The sequence below is a fragment of the Protomyctophum bolini genome (assembly GCF_963924005.1).
Source record: "Protomyctophum bolini genome assembly, chromosome: 6".
Classification (NCBI taxonomy): Eukaryota; Metazoa; Chordata; class Actinopteri; order Myctophiformes; family Myctophidae; genus Protomyctophum; species Protomyctophum bolini.
In genome coordinates this window covers 36,037,144-36,058,213 of record NC_137867.1, presented here as the reverse complement: position 1 = coordinate 36,058,213, position 21,070 = coordinate 36,037,144, and the positions used below count along the sequence as shown (strand labels likewise).

General features: G+C 40.8%; 1 long non-coding RNA gene across 1 annotated transcript; it reads right to left on the bottom strand.

Annotated features, from left to right (window-relative positions):
* Positions 1-14,849: 14,849 nt before the first annotated feature.
* On the bottom strand, positions 14,850-20,684 carry LOC308316536. Its single transcript, XR_013964175.1, has 3 exons — positions 20,470-20,684; positions 19,270-19,896; positions 14,850-18,569 (listed from the first exon to the last, which is right to left on the bottom strand). It is a non-coding gene; the product is annotated as an uncharacterized lncRNA (long non-coding RNA).
* Between the last annotated feature and the right edge of the window lie 386 nt (positions 20,685-21,070).

Below are 21,070 nucleotides of genomic sequence, written 5' to 3'. Positions count from 1 at the left end.
GGGTCTGGAGAGACAAGTCATGGACAGATGGCTGACACACACACACACACACACACACACACACACACACACACACACACACACACACACACACACACACACACACACACACACACACACACACACACACACACACACACAGAGCCTCTGTGACTAAAGCGAGAGGGACATCTAGTGGTGGGAAGAGTGTGGGTTTATTATAGGGAGAATTCGATTCCATACATTTGCTGAGTTGTATTGACCACTTTGACCCTGGTGTCCCCCTATTTTGGGCATGTCATTATAGCCCCCCCCCCCCCCCCAAAAAAAAGGGGAAATAGCTCATAAGGCCTAAGTGGGTATACGCCAAATTTAAACACTGTTGTACAATTTAAGGACTTTGGTGACATTTAACTACACAATTTAGCTTATTGTATAGCCCACTATAAAAAATTCTATTGCTTCTATATGAAGCCAAACACTCTGCAGTTTGAAATGTATTTCAACACCTAGCTTGATTATGTTAATGTGTACTACATCAATTCAAAGTATGCCAGTCTAAAGTTGTTGGTTTTTAGTTACCAATAAATATACGACGCGTACACTCAAATATTCAGTGCATTCAGAGGTTTGTAAATGTCACGTCTTGGTAAACCTAAAACGATGACTCGTGGTTTTCTTGAAGGATTCATGTGTTGTAAAACTAACTCTTCTCCGCAAGCTTATCGTAGGCGCTCAGTTAATTTTCTTTGACAAATGCCACCTTTCCCCTGTGAAATATTATTCTATAGTCTATATACGCTGCCATGTGACAGAAATCATTGCTGTTGGAAGGATATAGGCCGGCCTACAGTGTAGAAGTTTATGTCTCCCCCTTGGCTGAACCAAAACGTGTGACTGGCTCTCCACTGCAATGTGTTAACACTTATAATTAGAGGAAGCCAAATATGTGATTGCTCTAACGTGGGCTTCATTTGCACACACTAAACTTTTTTGGACTTATTCCTCAGTTTTCAGCAAAAGTTTCTGAAGGCACAGAGAGAATTAATTAAAATTAAATACGAAATAAATTTAAAAATGACTTTCTTTTGCAAGGATTATTGGTACATCCTCAAAAAGGGCGTCTGTGACACGTTCATGGCTGAACAATCACCTATTTTCACACAGCTATTTCAAAACAACTGCACGCCTCGATCGGTGGTGCTTTTGATTTGAAAACATACTTGCAGGTTTGCTCTAAAGGTCACGTCTTTACGATTATCTTTTCTTCTTTTGAAATAACTTCAAACAACAAAAACATGCATTCGTATCACTCATACATGTGCATAAACCCTTGTGTTTTACTGAACTTACAACAAGCCTTAATCATATTGTCATTCAGAAGGCTACAGAATGGAACCGACAGAGGAAATGGTGGATAAAGTAGAGGACTTATCGGCCATTGAAGGGCAGATTTGATTAAGGGGGTTTAGACCAGTTACGTCATGTAAGGGACTACTAGGGAGAGCTATTTGGTCAAATGCATCCAGTGAGTGTGCGTTAAACAATGTCCATTTACAGGCAATCGTCTTGTTTTCACCCAAGCATCCTTACCCCAACAGAGATGATCGTTCTGTTGATGCCACCTATATTGTTATCGGTTTTAATCAATTAAAATGTCTCCCGAATCTATGATAATGTATATTTTTATTTGGAAAACCTTACATTTATGAATGCATCCAGCAGGGCATCACAATAAAATTAGTCAATGTGTTCCATGACCGAATATATCAGTAGGCCTATCGGTTGATATCGGTATATATCGGTATCAGAAATTAGGATTTGGACAATATCGGGATATCAGCAAAAAAGTAAATATCGGACATCCCTAGTTGTTGCTGTGTTTCAATTTGTGTTCTTTCAGCTGTCTAGTTTATACAATATAATGTCAATATATTACACTCACTAATGTGTATGATCAAGTAGCACTGTGTTAAGTGCTACTGTAATTGATTTATTTTTCTTGGCCACAATCAGAGACAGAAAATTGACAGACAGAAAAACAAACAAATAGCAGTTTTGTGCTAAATGTTATTATTGAAATTCTTTAGTAGAAATAGCCCCTTGAGATGCAGCATCTCGTTTTTCCAGCGGGTCCTGACAGTTGTATCGTCACATAACAGGACAGGATCATTTTGGAGGAAACAAACCCTTCTGTTTTATCAGATGTTTGCATTACTTTTCACTATTGTGTTGTAAAACAAGCCACTTGCCAAAGTATTTCGGCATGTGACACGACATTTGGATCGAAGTGAAGAGAAAGGGAAGTATACAGAAGGGTGAAATCTGAGGTGCAGACAGACTGTCCACAGCTGGCTCTATTTGTGTGTGTGTATGTTTATGTCTTTCTATATGCCCACCTCACACACTTGCAGAAAGCATATCAGTTTCATATTTACAATAGTCCTACTTTTGTTTTCAAATAGTTTGCAATAACACAAAACCGTATTGAGATCATGTTACACAAGCCCATTGTTTCATGTGCACAGAAATAGTAATGGATACGGCCCGAATACCAGCACTCTTCGTGGCAAAAGGAAATTGTACCAGACACTTTCTGAGAGGAAAAAAAAAGAAATGTTAAACACAGAACCAAACTATAAATTGACAATTATTTTTTGGCGGGGGACTTTAAAAAAAAAACATATGATGAAACTTTTAGTAACACATGGCCTGGCATATCCAGTCAGTGTTACAATATTTTTTCTCAAACTCTACATAAAATGTTTGACAATGGATTCTGCAGGTGAGGGACCACATTTGGTGAGGTGGAATATTTTTACAGGCACAGTCAGAAATAAATATTTATAAAAGGAACCATGGAGGAATGAGTAGCTGACATGCACCTGTATATTTCAGTGCAGTGGTGGAAAGTACATTTACTCAAGTACTGTACTACTGTACTAAGCTAAGAACCTAACATCAGTGGAACGGTAGAATATATGTACAATGAAACTATAAATATACACTATATACATAATATGCAATCTAAATTACATAATTTTAGCCTTTGCATATGCCTGCAAGGTCGTCGAGTCTAGGGCAAGTGCTACGGCAAGTTCTGCGGGCTACGGTGGTCTGAAGAGATGAGTTTTTAAGACAATGATGACAGAAGATTGGGGGAGTGAGTCTGCACTGCAGTTCTGATTGCAATGGGTAGTTCATTCCATATATTTGGAGCCAGAAGGGAGAAGAGTCTGGGACGTGTTCGAGCGTTGTCCCGGGCAAACGTCTAATCTCTCTTTTTGGTCTCAACCTGAAACGTTCGGGAACCAGTGCGCTATACATGTTATCAAGTATTTTACAGTAGCCAAGAATGGTGACCCCACCAACCCGGCCGGGCCTCACCTGCAGTCACACCCTCTGCAACCCATAGATTTAATGCCCATATATAGAGCCTCTGTGTTCATCACTGCTGTCTCCATTTAACCATTGTAATAACCCCCCACCTCCCCCAGTAGATTCCTGTTGATCTATGAAGGCTGACTGATTCTAACCACAAGACCAAATTATACTGACAGAGCCAGCCAGAGTGCATAATTACGCTCAAGGTGAAACTGAGATAATTGGCTTTAAAGTTTTTTCAACTGGCTGGCCAAATATGGTTATAGGTAAGTGATATTACTTTAATTGTGTCACGGCCCCTTGGCCTGGCCTGCAGGGCCTATGCTGTCTATATGGTGTACTGCCCTGTCTGTGTGTTTCTCCCACAGATCATGTGGGCGTCGGCCCACTTGAGACAACTCATTAGGTGCATTAGGAGCACCTGATCAGTGCTCCTGAAATCCTATAAAGAGGGCTTGCCAGCCATTCTCTTGGTCCCACTCCAGATGACAGCACCTTTCTGTTTGTTGCGCCTAACTGTTTGATTTGCACACTACAACACACCTTCACCATATTAACCACACATACACACTGACACCACTGATCTTACTGACTACCACATCTCATACATTCTGTAAGCTTTATCCTTTATATTAAGTTATTATTAGTTCTCTTACAAATAAATTATTGTTATTTTGAACACTGTCGCTGTGTCCTCAATTTGTCATGGCCCAACGGGCCGGGTTATGACACATGTATTCATGACGTAATTCTCATGGCCAAGAAATGGCTGATTTGACCCTTGACCTGCCTTGGTTTTGAGTTAGGTTTTGTAGTTACTTATTTTTTAAATGCTTTCTCTCTAAAACAAAACAAAATTAAACTCTGAAACTGTCACTAGATAAAACACCAAGGAGTTCATTTTTAGTTATAACTCAATGTTCAACCAAAAATGTAGTTACTGCACTCTGGCTTTGTAGGGCAATGAAATAGCACAACCTCGCCAAAAGGTTCTGTGAATTGTAGTTTTACTTGTTTTTTGCTATTCTTATTAAAAAAAATTAACCCAATACCAATACTTTCATAGTTTTTCTCAAGTAATTTAATTCTGGACATTTACTTGGAACAGAGTATTTTCTATATTGCAGTATTGATACTTTTAAGTAAGAAGTGTGAGTACTTTTTCCACCACTGACAGTTTCCTGAGTCCTCCCCCTACCCTCCTCTCCCCTCACCATGTTCACACAGAACATTGTGTCTCTAACGAGTCACGTCCATCCAGCAATTATTATGAAATTAAAGCTATTTTCCGTGGCCGGTGTTTGCCCCGGTAATAACCACAGTGAGATAGGCTTCATTCATTTAGCATTTTAGTTCAGCTCAATTCCTGTCGCATTAGCGAGAGGAGCAAAATCAGAGTGTCACTCAGATATTCTGCTTAATGGTTTGGTGACGGCCTGGCCCCTATTTTCTCCCTTCCCTTTTTCCTTTCGCGCTCCTCCTGGCCCTATCTCCTCGCCAATTACGCTGTTTAATCTATATGTAGATAATGGTGTCCAGGACCTCCCTGTTGAAATGTCAGGTGTGAAGAGGTTATTAGCTAACTTTTAATTACTGTCCATCATTCACCGGCCATTGGGATAGATTGGCTCTTTCTGCCTGTCTGCTTATCTGGTGTCTGAGTGTTGGCCAGAGGTGGGGGTGCATGGGGGGAGGGGGTGTTGAGGAAGCACTGGGTCTCTGGCTTAATATCATCATTTTTATGCTATTAACGGCCAGGAGTCGGGGTATGGTGGGGAATGAGCTGAGGGGGGGGGGGGGGGGTGTTGAGAACATGTGGATCATGTGTCAAATAGTTTAATGGAAGATGCGTTGGGCAGAGATGCAGGAATGAGGACTATAGAGGTAGGAATGAGGGAAGATGTCATTGGCTATACGATATTGATGAGCGTTTCCCACTAGATGAGGCTTAACCACTTAAACCATATAATAGTACCGAGTCCCGACCCTATTCTGCGGGCGGAAATTCAGCAAAACAGCTGATCTGCAAGCTCACAGCGTGTCGCCATGCGAACCATTGTGAGCTTGTAGATCAGCTATTTTCCATGAAGAGATTTGGTGTAGACACACTCGTGTGAAGTGTCAAATGAGGTACGACTCACTCCTTTAAACCCCTAGAATTGGCCTCAGATCTAACGTTATCTAAACAAACATTAAAAGTCCATCGACTTGGCTACCATAATTTCCAAAAGCCCGTTGTTGAAGGGGCTGGAGTATAGCCTGACTTTGGCCAGACTGTGTCAGTGAATCCACGCTATGAGTCTGGCCAAAGCCAGGCTAGGTCTGGAGGGGGCCAAGTATAGTCCACTGGGCTAGAGGACCAAACAAAGGCATACATGCAGGTGACTGCAGTTATTGTGAGTAAAGCAATCCGTGCGATGAATCAATAGTTTATTGAGAACAATACGATGCCTGATCCGTTCATTGATACACATCGATCCTGCAAAGTAGAGTGGATTTCATTGTCCTGCAGGTCAAGGCTTCAACTTGACAAGTGTTTTAAGAGTCTGCAAACCATTTTCACCACATCCCCCTGGCCTGGTGTTAAAGCCTCCATTGTACATTTTAAGACTCGCAACCCCTGACCCAAAAGCTTGTCCCCGCCCCCTCCAACTCTCCAATACTTGTCTTGGGGCCCAAAATAATATGAGTGCTGGCCTCTGTCTCACAGCCCTGTCTGTATCCGCTATGCAGCAGATTGCTTTGGCTAAATGTTTGACACTAAAAGGAATATGAGCATGCGGACGATAATTAACATTTTTAATTCCTTGACTATATATTTTTAGTTCAGAAGCAGCATGTAAAAGGCAACTGTTGTGGTTGAGAATAACATGAGAGCACATTTTCTCTTTGTTAATTAACTGGAAAGGGAAAAGGGAAGGTTCAGAAACACTTCACTAACTTACTGTATGTACTTGGTTCATTTGTTGTGGTGTGATGGAGGCTAGACTATTATAGTATTACAACAATGTTACAGAGGAAATGTATTTGTATTGTCATTAGGCTAGAGGCCATCACCGGTCATAAGATCATTCATTAAACAACAGCATCAACAAGGCTACTGTGTTATTATATACCAACAATCTCACAATAAAAGCTAGAGTCTGTAAGTTTATATTATATCCCTCTCCTGATGGATAGAGGTAATTGCAATGTCTAAACTACAATAAAGATTGCTGTGTCAAATCACCAAATCGACAATCAGCGGGTGTCTTGTGTCAAAACTTCTCAGTGGAAGAGAAGGGACTCGAGGGAGAAAACCTCCAACCACCATGTTACAGTATATTAAAGTGGTCTTCAACAGGGGGTCCACCAAATCTTTGTGTGATGGGGAAACATTGGCCGAAAATAGCAGATCTACAAGTTCACAAAGCTTGGTACTGCGACACATTGTGAGCTTGTCATTTTATTTTCAGAGAACTGCTGTGTAGAGCATAGGGAAAAAGTGTAGACCAAAGTACAGAGCCATCAGTTTAAGGGTTAACTGTCAGAAAATACACATCAACATGAATCCAACATTAATTTACACAACCAACATTAATTTACACAACATGACAGTGCTGTCAAACAAGTCTATCTATGAAATCTATGAAAAGGTTTAATCTGCAACACAATTTCATGCCATATGTAGAGTGGGGCGTTCACTGTTTCATCTCTCTCTCTCAGCTAAGGTGTCCTTGACCTGAAAAACCTTTAAGACCCCTGGTATATTGTATTCTTTAAGGGGGCTTTCACACCGGACATGTTTGGTTCGTTTAAAACGAACCATGGTCCGCTTACCCCTTTGGTTCGGTTGGTGTGAACATGCATCCGAACTCTGGTGCGGATCAAAGAAACGAACCATGGTCCGCTAAAAAAGGCCGGACTCGGTTCGCTTCCAAACGAACCACGGTGCGGTTCGTTACTGGTGTGAATGCATTCGGACTTTATAGAGGACCAAATACAGTACGATAGCCAAAATAGCTGTCGGGCTTCGGCAGTTGTGAGGCTGCATTAATAATTAGTTATAAAAGCATGTATTTGTTACGGGGATCACTATTGATATGACAGCTGACAGTCTGATTTTATTTTAATAGTAGACGCATGTCGAGGCGCAGCGCAAATGTAATGGCAGCGTACGAGGTTCACATGCGCAAAAATAACAGATGTATAATTATCGACACGGAATGGTGTACGGTATATGGTAGGCTACACGTGGATGTAAGCTTGTAGATCTGTTTATTTTAAGCATGCGCAGCCGTCACGCAAAGTTATGACAAAGCATGCGATGCCATGAGTCTTCATGCGAGAGTTTCTCTTTCAACTCGTGTCCCCTACTTTTTTCTGTCTGTCTGTCTGTGTTTGTGTGTGTGTGTGTGTGTGTGTGGGGGGGGGGGGGCCACACATGAGGGGGAAAGAACCATATATTTATATGGGAGAGACGCAGAGTCAGAGAATTTGAAATATTTAAAATCATCCATGTCGCGCACGGCCGCACGTATAGAGAAAAAGGCAATGTTAAATAAGCTATACACAGGTGGTCCCAAATGATTAATTGATTACATCACTATAGCAAAAGACGTAAAACTAGGTCAACTCAATTAGCTGCAGCGGAGCTTTTCTGACTTGAAGCTCAATAACCTACTAACTGACCACCTTCAAGTTTAAACCATAAGATGACATGGAAATGCCTGCCGATTTGATGCGCAGAAATAACATAACTAATCAGGTCAAGGTGCACACATGGAAGAAAAGTCATTTTTATCGGGGATACCTTGTTGTTGTAGGCTATACGTCTCCGTGAATTGTATGCATCAGCAGCAAGCACATTATTGTTCAAACACCTGCTCCTCTGTTCACCTGTTGCTCTTATTTGGCTAATAAAATAATTAAGAATGAATGCAATAGCAAGTTGTTGCTGTCATGTTGCTGTTCTCTTCTCTCTCTGTGTGACTGAAGGTTGCCCCAAAAATTGTAGACAGTGATTTCCCCTCATGTTCTTTTTCCCTCACTATTTGGTTCGCTTAACATGTCCACGTGTCATTTGTTTACATATTTGGTACGCTTTACAAAGTCCAGTGTGAACACCAAACGGACCAAAATCAAAATGCTAATATTTGGTCCTTGGTCCTTGATCCGGACCTTCTAAGCGAACTTTGGGTGTGAAAGCGCCCTAAGACACACATGTGGCCAAGTCTGCCATCATCTTGGAGGAGGCGGAGGCGCAACAACACAGGTAGGTATCAGCATTGGGTTTGTACAGTGCGACTGATCATAGCCAGCTACAGTGAATGTCATTCTGTCTTGGTGGCACAATTGTATTCATTCAAATGAATCCTGGATTGTATACTTTAATGCAACCCCTACTGGGTTACAGCTTGTAATGTAAAGACACACTTTCTAAAAATCAACTTTGGGCGGCATTGAAATGGAAACACGGAAGTGTTTTTATTGGCTGTTTTAGTGCAGGGACAGGGAGCAATGGCACTCTGTTGACGTAGACAATTCTGCCAGGAAGGGATTTGTATGATTTGTATGAGCTTGGTGCCCAGTGATAATTCCAGCACTAGGCGCCCAGCAAACACAATTGTAAGTGTTGAGACTGCATAGGTTATGTTATTGTAGGGACCCCTACTGGTTGGTTGTGGTGCCAGTTCAGTAGGGGGGGGGGGGGGGGGTCTAGGGGTGGCAAGCTAATAGTATCTCGATGTCACTTTGCATGCTTTTAATATATCATCTAAAAACAATATCCCATAAATTAGGTTTGGGCCTTTGAGGGAAATGACACATGCGCGCACAGCCGCACACACACGCATGGACGCTGACACACGCACGTACAACTGCAGGGAAAGCCATCGCTATTCAGCCCTTGAACTGTCTTTGAGCGGATTTACTATTTTAAACTCTGCAGGGCCAAGCGCTGCCACAATGATTAGAGCAGGAGAGAAATACTTCCTCCTCAGCTTAGATTCTCTTTTCCTCCCTTGCCATTTTTATAGCTTAGACACAAATTCTGTTCCAGGCAATGTGTTGTTATTCCAGCACGAGTCCTCCCTATGATGGAAGCCCTCTCTGCAGTCTGCAAAAACAATCCTCACTGCTCATTCAACCAAATGGACCTGTAAGGGTCCATTTGGTTTGTACCTTTTCAACGTTACAAATAACACACTATACTTTAAGCAGCATGCATGTCATGTAGTCCAATCTCTATGGTAGAGTTAATACAATATAACTTATACAATTGCGGTGATTGTATTTTTGTCTCCCTGCTCTTCTAATGAGACATTTAGATTGTTGAATGGTAAAGATTGAATTTATCCCCTGAGCAAGCACTCAACCGTCCTGCGTAACACCTGTTTCTAAATGTCACATAATGCAGGAGGCAGCAAAATGTTGTGTTATTGAAAACAAGCACTTCCAAACACTGACACAAAAATAATCAAATGCAGGGCATTTCTTGACAGAAAGTAGCTCATAACGTTTCTATGGTGGATTTTCATGAAACAAAAACTTTGCAGATAGAAAGAGGATAATTAAAACAAGGCTCCAGACCTCCCAAAACAAACTGGTCAGGCTCCTACTTGGCCTCACCCCCCGAACCCACCTCACCCCTGCCCACTTTGACAGGCTGGGATGGCTTAGGGTCGACGACAGAGTACAGCATCTTGCAATGGGTCTGGTCCACAAGATTCAATACACCACCAAGATACCCATGTACCTGTCTAAATACTTCCTTAATGTAAACGAAGTCCACACCCACAATACCAGAGGGAGTGCAACAAACCATGTACAACCCAGATTCGGCACAAACAAGGGACTCAATTATTTTCGCTCCTATGCCACCAAAATGTGGAACGCCCTACCAACAGTCATTAAGACATGTGAATCACACACACACACACACACACACACACACACACACACACACACACACACACACACACACACACACACATTATAGGTTAGGAATAAGCCACGTAGTAGCAAACATGCTTACCTGGCCTCTTTCTCTCCATTGTGTAAACAAACATTAGCTCAGCTGGATTTGGCTGCAGTGATTGAGATTCAAACTCCCATAGCCTGAATGGAGGGGACCTTTTGATTGGTTCACCCCCAAAAGAATCATATTTGAACTGAGGACCCTCCAAAAAATAATCATAGGCCTATTTGAACTGGGACCGCCCCAAAGAATATTTGAAATGGGGACCCGATCCACCGCACTTTGTAGGGTGGCATTACAACAAATAGTTAATATTGTGAAAATAAAATAGCCGATGGATAAGCGCAGAGTGCCTCATTTTTGCCTCTTTCTTTATAGTAGCCTAAAGTTTGTTGATAACTTGGGGGTCCCGTGCCACAGGTTGAGAACCATGCTGTATCATACAGATTGGTTAACCCATTCTGACCTGAGATCAGATTCTAAAAATGTGATGTCTTCTACATCCTGACAGTTTTCTGAAAAAGCTATGTTTCTATGTCAGTCGTTCTTCGATTTTTCAAAATAGCAGACCTAAAAGCTCGTAGCGCGCCACTCGGTGTGCGCGCTATGAGCTTGTAGATCTGCTATTTTTAAATAGCTAAAGCATAACATAATACTATCACCAAAAAAAACCATACAAATTGGTTAATAGAACGTTTTATTCACTTAAACAACTAAGTGCAGGATTGCAGAATTAAGTCTACTCTACACAAGTCTCACTGCAGTCATAGACACAGCCATGCCTGGTTTCAGTGACTGATAATATAGTTATCATTAACTGAACCGATCCGTGTGTTTTGTCACAGCCGCGTAACTTTGAGCAGGAGGAGTTCAGCATGATATTCAAAACTCTCCGGACTGGGCCCGACTAATTCCTGTTATTTACCCCAGTTCTGTGTGGATCCCTCTCTCTCTCTCTCTCTCTCTCTCTCTCCCTGAGCTCTGTGGTGAATTAGAGGTGACCCATGAAGACCCAGGGCCCCGCTGCTAGCCTCCTACCTACATGGAAACCCCCGTCTGTCATCTGGCTCACATTGGGCTCCAATGGAGAGTACAACCCCTTTGTCTGAGATGGGGAGGAGGAGGAGGAGAGGAAAAGGGGGGTCTCTTCTAGAAGAGGGAGAGAGGGGTGCTTCTTGCTGTGTGCAGTGGTGTAAAGTAACTTAAGTATATTTACTCAAGTACTGTACTCAAGTACACTTTTGAAGAAATTTTACTTTGCTTGAGTATTTGCAATTTTCAATACTTTTATGTCCACCTGGGAAACCAGAACTTATTGTTACAGCCTTACTATATGAAACTGGAGGAAAGACTATCTGGGTTAGGGATGGGAATTATCCATGAATTAATTAATTGATAATTGATACGTTTTGATAACCTTAGCGATCGATTAACGGTTAGTTGATAAGCTTTTTTAAATTAAATTATTATTATTATCTGAGAATCTTAATTAAACTTAACATTTGCGATACATGGTATCTTTGTATGAGGAATAAAATGAAATGAAAAGTCTGTCTTGTCTGTCACATCCCATGCAAAAGCAGAGACGTTTCTGTGGCTAACAAGGTGGGGGGAGAGGGGGGTATAACTGGCCCACATGTTCATTCGTCAGCCACGCACGTGCACAGACAGAATTTAATTAACAGAAAACCGCCCAATGATATTACCGCAGAATTTTCAATTATTCAATGTTCTTCTGTTATAGCTAGACACAACACACAAGGTATAGTCATTTTTTTCAATCCCCAAACCGGGACATATAGGTGTTTGTGTACATGCATGTATACACTATACAGTACCTTAGGTGTTTGTGTATGTGCACATGCATGTATACAGTACAGGTGTTTGCAAACACATCTTCCAATAATATATATATTTTCTATATTTTTAGTGAATGTTGAGGAAAGCCTTAATTGTCTGGACTCAAAAGACACAAAGCTTGAAACCAGGGCAGTCTCGGACAGTTGTCTGGTCCAACTTTGTCATTCTACATGTAACACAAAAGTGGCAAAAAAATGCAGATCCACAAGCTCAAAACACCTTCTACTATGTGAGGTGTCCACCCCACAGCAACGATAAGTATAGAAAGTAAACGTCAGTGGTGTAATTAAGTACATTTACTCAAGTACTGTGCTTAGTAAAATTTAGAGGTATTTATACTTGAGTATTTCCAATTTTTTATACTTTTACTTCTACTTCACGACATCTCCCCACCCGTCCTTCCTGTTCTGACATTCCATATGTTGATCTGACCTCATCAAACCCTGTGCACTCAAGACACGTTCCATATATGACCAGTACAGAATTAATTAATTCCATATGTTTATCTGACCCCCCATGCCAAAGCGCCAGCGCTCGCCCAGCAGTCTTAAGTCTGCTGTCACCCAGGCGGATGCATGCACGCAATCAGGGCGTCTTACTGGTTATTATTACAAAACATACATTAACCACTTCAGCCCTATATACATTTCGGCTTTTGAAAATAGCCGATCTACAAGCTCAGTCACAATAAAAAGTAGAAAGTGTCCATACCGCTCCATCTCCATAGTCACCGACTCTCGCAGCCTTCCATAATGGAGACAGCTGACCTTTGGCCCTGCATGGTATCCATAGCAACAATGATCTGAAGGGAAGGGATTTTTCAAAATAAGATTTTTAGGCGCACCTATCATGCACCTTTGTCTCTTAAGACAGAATTAATGAAAAAAACTGCATGATGATATACAGTGTATAGCCTGCAGTGTATACAGTGTACACACACACACACACACACACACACACACACACAGCTAGAGTTGCTGGTCAGACAACTGCAGCACTGCCAGAAAGGATCACATGTACAGTAAGTCTTCTAGATCTTGGAAGTTTCCCTTACATGGACAAAAAATGTGTGTGTGTGTGTGTGTGTGTGTGTGTGTGTGTGTGTGGTACTGTAGTAGGCCTAGTAGAAGTGATATAGCCTAATGTAGGCTAGCTATGTGTGTTCTTTTCACTATAGAGCCAAACACAGAGCCCACACTTAAAAGGCTCTATTTACTAGTCATTAATAAACATTTAGTTTTCAGATTATTTATATGAGCCATGTAAGTTAAACATTGTAAGTGCTCTTGTGTGCCATGTAAGACCATAAGTTTAGACTGCTTTGTGGACATGATGTCATGATGGCATAGAATTGCCCCTTGAGCTGTAAATAGCTGACTTACCATCCAAATTAAAAGTTAAATGGATTCATCTTCATCATCATCACCACCACAGGCAAAGGCTACCAATTTTCATATTATGCAGCAAGGCACTTTTGTCTTTGGAATGGAAACACAAACACAAGCAGAACGTCTGTCTGACTTCCTTGTGGCAGAACCATAGGCAGAACATACACCGATTCAGTTCTTCTAAACTTGCACCTTGCTGCCCCCTGCTGTGTGACTACATGAGTGCAATTCTTTAAATACTTTGAATGTGAAAATGTGTGGTTGGTTGTAGGTGAATCCTGATCAAGACAATAGCTATAATAACAGCATTGTTATTTGAAAAGGAAAATCATAAAAGTTATGAGTTAGAGTCAAGTTTATGTTACGATAAAGTTTGTTTAGTATTAAACAAGTTAAACAATTAAAAAGTTGTATGCCTACTTTATTGTTACATCTTGTGTTTGGCTGCCTTCAGACAATGCAGCAACATATAGATAACATCAAAAAACAGCACAAAAAAAAGAAAACAAAAAGGTTCCATATATACACTTTATACAATTTAGTTTAGAAAGGTGCAATTCGAGCATAATGATGCAAGAGGGCGAAGGTGTGAGGGAGGGGGGGCTAGCGTTTTCCTTTGCCCTGTGTTGCTCTGGTTTTTACTGCTATTCTTTATTTCTTTGTTGTTGTTTAACTATTGCTTCGGTCCTATGATGAAGGTAGTGGATATGAACAGGAACAGGATGGGTAGGCCGAGGCCCCCTTCAGAGAACCTGGGACTATGTAGATCAGAGCTAATTCCAGACTTTCCGTCCATGTCCTTCACTTGTAGTGTTTACTCACCCATTCACACCAGGAAAGCATCTGTGATTCTGTGTCATTTTAGACTTCATCACTTTAACCACTTTAACCATTATTTCATACTTTGGCTATTCAGCAGATCTATAAGCTCACAGCATGGCACGAAAATAAAAATATGTGTAACTCTATACAATAAAAGTGAGAAGTTGATATACTGTACAGTAGATCTACTGTATGACTACAGCAAGCAAGAGAGAGTTGTTGCTTAGGGAAATGGTACTCCATGCCATAGAAATAAAATGCCTTATACAGTAAATACCAGCCAGGTGGACAAAATATTATTACGGCACAATACAGAAATACTCTAGTCAATACTGGTCATGGGTTTATAGTTTTTAGTTTGTTTTAAATGCAATTGATTGGAAATTAGAGGCTATAAAAAAGAGACATTTTCTTTAAATTGGAAAACGTTTATTACAAAGAGAGAGCAAAATAAAGTAATATAAATTGATTTAAAATGTGTAAAACTGGTGGTTCACATTTTCATTTCACTTTCTTCAAAAGAAACACACCAAAATGAACCCAACGAACAATATCAAACCAAATGCATATTGTGTTCTGAGAAACATACGGTCATAGTGATGGGCAAGCCAGGGGCTAGATTGGACTCGGCCTGGCAGGTTTCTAAGACTTGATTATGGGCTATAACAGCTCTTACTTGAACCACAATGTTATGCCATATTATTTAACACAGCTCGAGGAGACAATCACACATGCAGGGTGGAATGTCATTATAGCGTGTGCAAACATAACTACAATACCATTAGCCCTCATGCACACGATGAATGCATGCTTGCTCATTATAAAACACGCACACATCACACACACACACACACACACACACACACACACACACACACACACACACACACACACACACACACACACACACACACACACAAGTGAGACAGACTGTCTGACAGAGTCATTCAAATCAAACATCACAACTTAATCCGTTAACGCACATGTGCAGATTGATCCCTACACCAAATCTCCCTAACATTTTGCACAAAACCAGTTAGTGAGTTAGAAGATTAGTAGAGTTGTTCCGATACCAGTATCAGAAAAGCTGCCGATACTGCCTAAAATGCTGGTATCGGCGAGTATGCCAGTCGATACCATGTAGTTTATCACGATATTTAATTTGTATTAATTTACATCTTCAATTGACTGTTGATTGTTTTACACTCTTACTGTACTATTTACATTATTATTATACTTGTTTGCATTTTAACAATTATCAATGGAATTTAAATTTATTTCTAGATCAGTGGTTCTCAAACCTTTTAATTTCAAGGACCCCCATAAATCTGAGAGTGTACAAATGTACACATTATTTTGTGAACTCTCAAGAGTGAGACCTTTAAGGGTCCATTTGGAACTCCGTCAAGGAATTTAGATACAGAACCACTATCCTAGATTTGTTTAAATAACACACTGGTATCAGATCGGTACTCTGTATTAGCAACAGATACGCAAGTTATGGGTATTTGTATCGGGAAGGAAAAATGGTATCGGCACATCTCTATAGATTAGTTCATTAGTAGGTTAGTTAGTTTGTTAGTTTGTGCAGAGCTGCTTTGAGCTCTGCAGGTTAGTATTTGTTAAGCTCGTTGTTAGTATCTAGTCAAGGGAACAAAACCTTCCATGTTCCTTTTGACAACACTAAAAAAGCACTCAACGTGGTATCAGACGTCATACAAGGCATGCTTTGATTGCATCCAAGAATAACAGAAAAAGAGATGTGTTAGAGAAGTTGGTCCTAGACACCAGGACTGAACAGTTTGTGTTTCTTAATCTGCGATACGAACGGGATGTTAGTGAGAGCGAGAATCAGATGTGGACTTGTCCAGTCTCACCATCGTTAGCATAAACACCATACGCCAAAGTTAGTAGGGAGCAGGAGAGGTTTGCTTGCCTTCTTTCCGTGCGTTGTTTAATGTCTGTTTTATACTTTAAGACAAGTGTCTGTCTAGTGTCTACAGTGTCGAACAACAAAACGTTATTTAGTTTGAGAAGCCGTCATTGTGTGTGGATAATGTCGGCAAACTTGTACAAGTGTAAAACAGAGTTACAGGGGGTATGGGCTATAAGTAAGGCACTCTGCAACATTACTTTCACTGTCACTCCTTCCCACACAGTGAATAGGATCACAAATTCAGACATTGACTGCCATGTTGTGATTTAATAAAACAGAAGTAAAGTAATTTGGCATCCGAAATTTAAAATTTTATGTCAGTATGGCTTGGAATGAGTTTTGAGTAGATTCTGCCAAACATAATTACAGTACATGGACGACACACTTTGATATTGGCAACTGCTCCCGCTCTACTTTTCATCTTGTGGTTAATGTAGTCTCTCATCCCAAGTCCTGAAACCCTTCTCTCATCGCCCACTTGTTTTTTGCTTGTTTTGCCTTTTTGGCCGATAACAAGATTCCAAACTTTAAATCCAGAAATGTCAATGTTCTTAATTACCCTTACACTTGGAGAAGGATTGCAGAATCATGAGAGATGCTTCTGTGCATGAGACTGCGGGCATAAAGCAGATGGTTAGTCAGTGTGTTAGACAGAACAAGGCCAGGCACCAGGCAGCCATCAGCATTCAAAGAACAGGTTAGTACTACATCTTGTTAGCAAACATTAGTAGTAAAGTTAGATATTAGTGAGATACAGTTAGTATAATCCAGACCTCGATCAAATATAATTTGACCAGATTGCTTAGCATTTGTTTTGTTTTTGACCGAACAGCTGGGTGGGGGATGATTCTGTGAGGACAATTCAGATAGTCAGGTTGTCATCCATGAAAATTCCAAATTAATTGAAATTGAAATTGAAATGTGGCATGTTCATTTTATATGATTGGGTATGCTTTTGTGTACCAGATCAAAACAAATGCTAAAAATGGTAAATACTACTTGACCTTTTGTCTGTCTATCCATTCCATAGATAGGCTCCTTTGGGAAACCATTAACCTATACCAATTAGTGGCTCAGGATTCATGTCCATTACAATAAAAAAGGAAACCTAAATTCACGATCATAATTGTTCTAATGTGAGGATGATGTAAAACTGTTTTTTTCCATATCCTTCAAAACAAAAAATATATTTTTAAAATTAGGATACAAACATACATAAATGACTAGACATGATGAATACTTACAATCGCACGCACGCACACGCACACACACACACACACACACACACACACACACACACACACACACACACACACACACACACACACACACACACAAAAGCCAGACCCATTGCCTATATCGTAATGAATAAATAAATAGCTGCTACTAAACCACAATAAACAGGCTTTTAGAGAAAAAGAAAGAAAGTAGAAATACATGAGCACATTGCACAACGCATGAGAAACCCAGTATTCATCCTACAATACTGGTGTGTGCAGTGGGCACTGCATACTAGCAGATACTTCTATTCTGACTAGTCTCACAAATCTAAGACTATTGCAAAACCTGCTGAGATGATATGCTTCACTCGATGGTACACATTATATATACTGCCCATGTGTTTATATAAATACACACAAATAGCCTGGAACCATCAAAAACGGCTTCATTTTAAGATGTAATATGTGTGAGGAAGCGCCCGAGGTATTAGGCAGTTTCCAAGGTTACGGGAGAAAGGAGGACACTGCAGATAGCAGTAGAAAAATAAGTCGACGTGAGGTGTTAACTGACTGCAAAGTGTTCTGATCTGCCAAAAAGAAAAAAGGAAAAAGAAGGGTGGGGGGGAAGAGCGTGGGAGTGGTGGAAGCGAGGTTAGTATTAACAGAGAGGGAGGAAAAAAAACAACCTTCCACCAATATCAGTGGAGGAGGGTAAGATCACTGCAGTGAATCACCATGGGTTCATAGTCATACCCCACCCCCATTTGTGTTACTATGGCATGAAATGTGATGCTATAAAGCCCATAGGAAAATGGCTGACATATAGGCTACCTCTGTTAATCTCCTAACCATTGTTCATAGAAATCAACCCATTTCATGAAAACATGCATGCACGTCGCACGCACACACATTATAGCAGCAAATGTCATCTATGCTGTTCAAAATGATCTGTCGCTTGATGGGTGAAGGCTGGTTCTTGCTTGGCAGACCCAACCAGCAGCGATGGCCTCGGACATCAGCCACTGCAGAGGAATTGACAGGGTTGGGGAGGAATGGCGAGGAAAATCTTGTGATTTGTAACAATAAACATTATGATACTTTACAGCCGATTACTGATCTGATTTGACTGCAGACTTTGGCTTTAAAGATGGAGTACTTTTTCTGTTAAGTATGTGTCTGTGCCGTTGACATTACTCCCGGGTGTGGTTATAATACCTCAAATATGGCTTCCCTGTGTATTTTCGAAATGCACCACTTCAGTGACACACAAAAATCATCCCCTTCCCTAAACCCCTCCGACATTATCATACAACAGCTGTTGGTGCGGCTTCAGTTCAGGTGGGTAGTAAAATATTTTAACAATTTCCTTACACTTTTTTGAAAGAAATCTTCCTACCAGTATAATCATAACACTGAATCACAGCACTCCGTCTTTAAGGTTGTTTTAATTCCTCCCACAATTCTGTAAAGAGCAGCTTGCTTGCCAATGTTCACTACATGTAGTGAACACAATGTTCACTACATTGACAAGCAAGAAACACAACAAATCCCTCATCTTATTCTGTTCCTTCCTCTCTGCAGTGCTCGCTCAGTCAGCAAAGCTAAATCCACATACGGGAGGGCATATCCTGTAAACTTCATTGCCTAATTATCTAGATTTAGATGATACATGATGAGTAGTAAAAAAAAATGCAGTACAGTACAGAAAGAAATAACATATACCGGTCTGTAAGGAGGCTCAACAAAGAGGGCAGTCTCTGGTCCTCATGTGACATCACACCATGTGGGATGCGGCTCCTGCCTTCCGTTCAGCATACCTGGAGAAGAGCACAGAACACAAAGCAGCAGAAAGTGGAACGCAACCCCCTCTAACACCTCTCCTCCCTAGCCTCGCGTAGCCTTACTAATATCACTTCCCGGGGCAATTTGCATTGCAAAGGCAGATTAAGGCTGACTACCGAGGCTATGTCCTCCCAGCCAAACCCCCAGGACACAACTGACACAGACAGGCGACTGAATTTCCCAGGTCTCATCTATTAATCTTGAACCCAGTCACGTGTGACCTCAACTTAATAAATAGTAAAAAATGTGTTAACAATTACTTGATTGAGGCATAAAATAATGAAGATATATTCCTCTATGTATCTTATCTCATACACTGAATGATATAACAATAGCTCATTGATCTCAATAAAGAGCTAATGACCTGAGCACATACGTCCTGCTCTCTTGTTCCTCGTGCAGCTTTTCATGTCCCTCACAGGTCCACTCAGGTCCCTTAACTAGGGTCATCACTGCTGGTCTGTAGACGTCTCCAAAGGAGGCGAAGCCAACCATTGACAATGTTTCCTAAATAAATAAAAAAGACAACAACTCATTATACTTAGGCTGGATCTAGCTTTACACTACTTCATTTCACAACTTTGTGCCCTTATACAACTGAAGAAATATGCAATACCATACAAACTTAGGGATATTTATCCACTACCAATACAACATTTCATCAATCAATATTTACCATCTCAAATGCAGACAAAATAAATATGGCATGGCTAAGCGATTAGGCTATAGATAGCCATAGGCTATATATAGGCCTAAGAGATAACAGGTAGGCCTATATGTGGAAAAATCTATCTATTAACCATAACCTATGTATTCAACCCTGACGAACATCTGAAGAAAACCTCAAAATGTAATACACTAAATAAGTTGTGTAAAGATATATCAAATAGGACAGTGTATCAGTGTATCTACCCTACCCACAATGGAAATGCTTTTGGCATGTTCATTTTATATGAAGAAAGAAAGGACCACAATGTCGCCCCCTAAAATAAACAGTAGCACACCAAAAGAAGATCCGTAAGTACAATGAGTAACAGAAACAACAGAAATTCCACTGCGATAATTAAAACATGACCATACCAGTATCCATGTTCAGTTCCAGTAGCGTAGGCTATATGCACCTGTCTGTCCGCAGCATCAAAAAACGGCAACTGGAATCATCTTCACATCTGCTTCTACCGTGGAAATAAACGAAAAATAAAATAGGAGCATTCTGTCATTTTCTATTGCAAATAAACGCAGACGATTATTTCCTCCCCTGCGCCCATGTTACATACGCACTTACACATGACGCCAGTATATAGTAGCCACCAACCTCTCGTTGCGTCGCGGAGCGGAGTGGGGCAGCATCGCAGAAGATCAGGGAGTGTTCTTCGGCGTTCAGTAATATAACAGCTGCGCACTGGTCATAATGGCTGTCTGCCTGGGCGTTTTACGAAGCCAGAAAAATAGACAGACTTCGAAAGCCGTCGAACAAAGAAACAGCACGCAGCACAGATGTCAGTACATGAGCCTATAGCCCTATACACCTACGACTACTAGACTTGAATAGTCAATAGGCTGTTTGGACCCCAGGCAGCTGCCTCAGGTTTATTAGCTCTTTGTACATAGCCAAGCCCATGCATTCACCATCTGCGTTCCCTATAGGCAACCAGTCTAGGAAAATAATCTCTTATCTTAT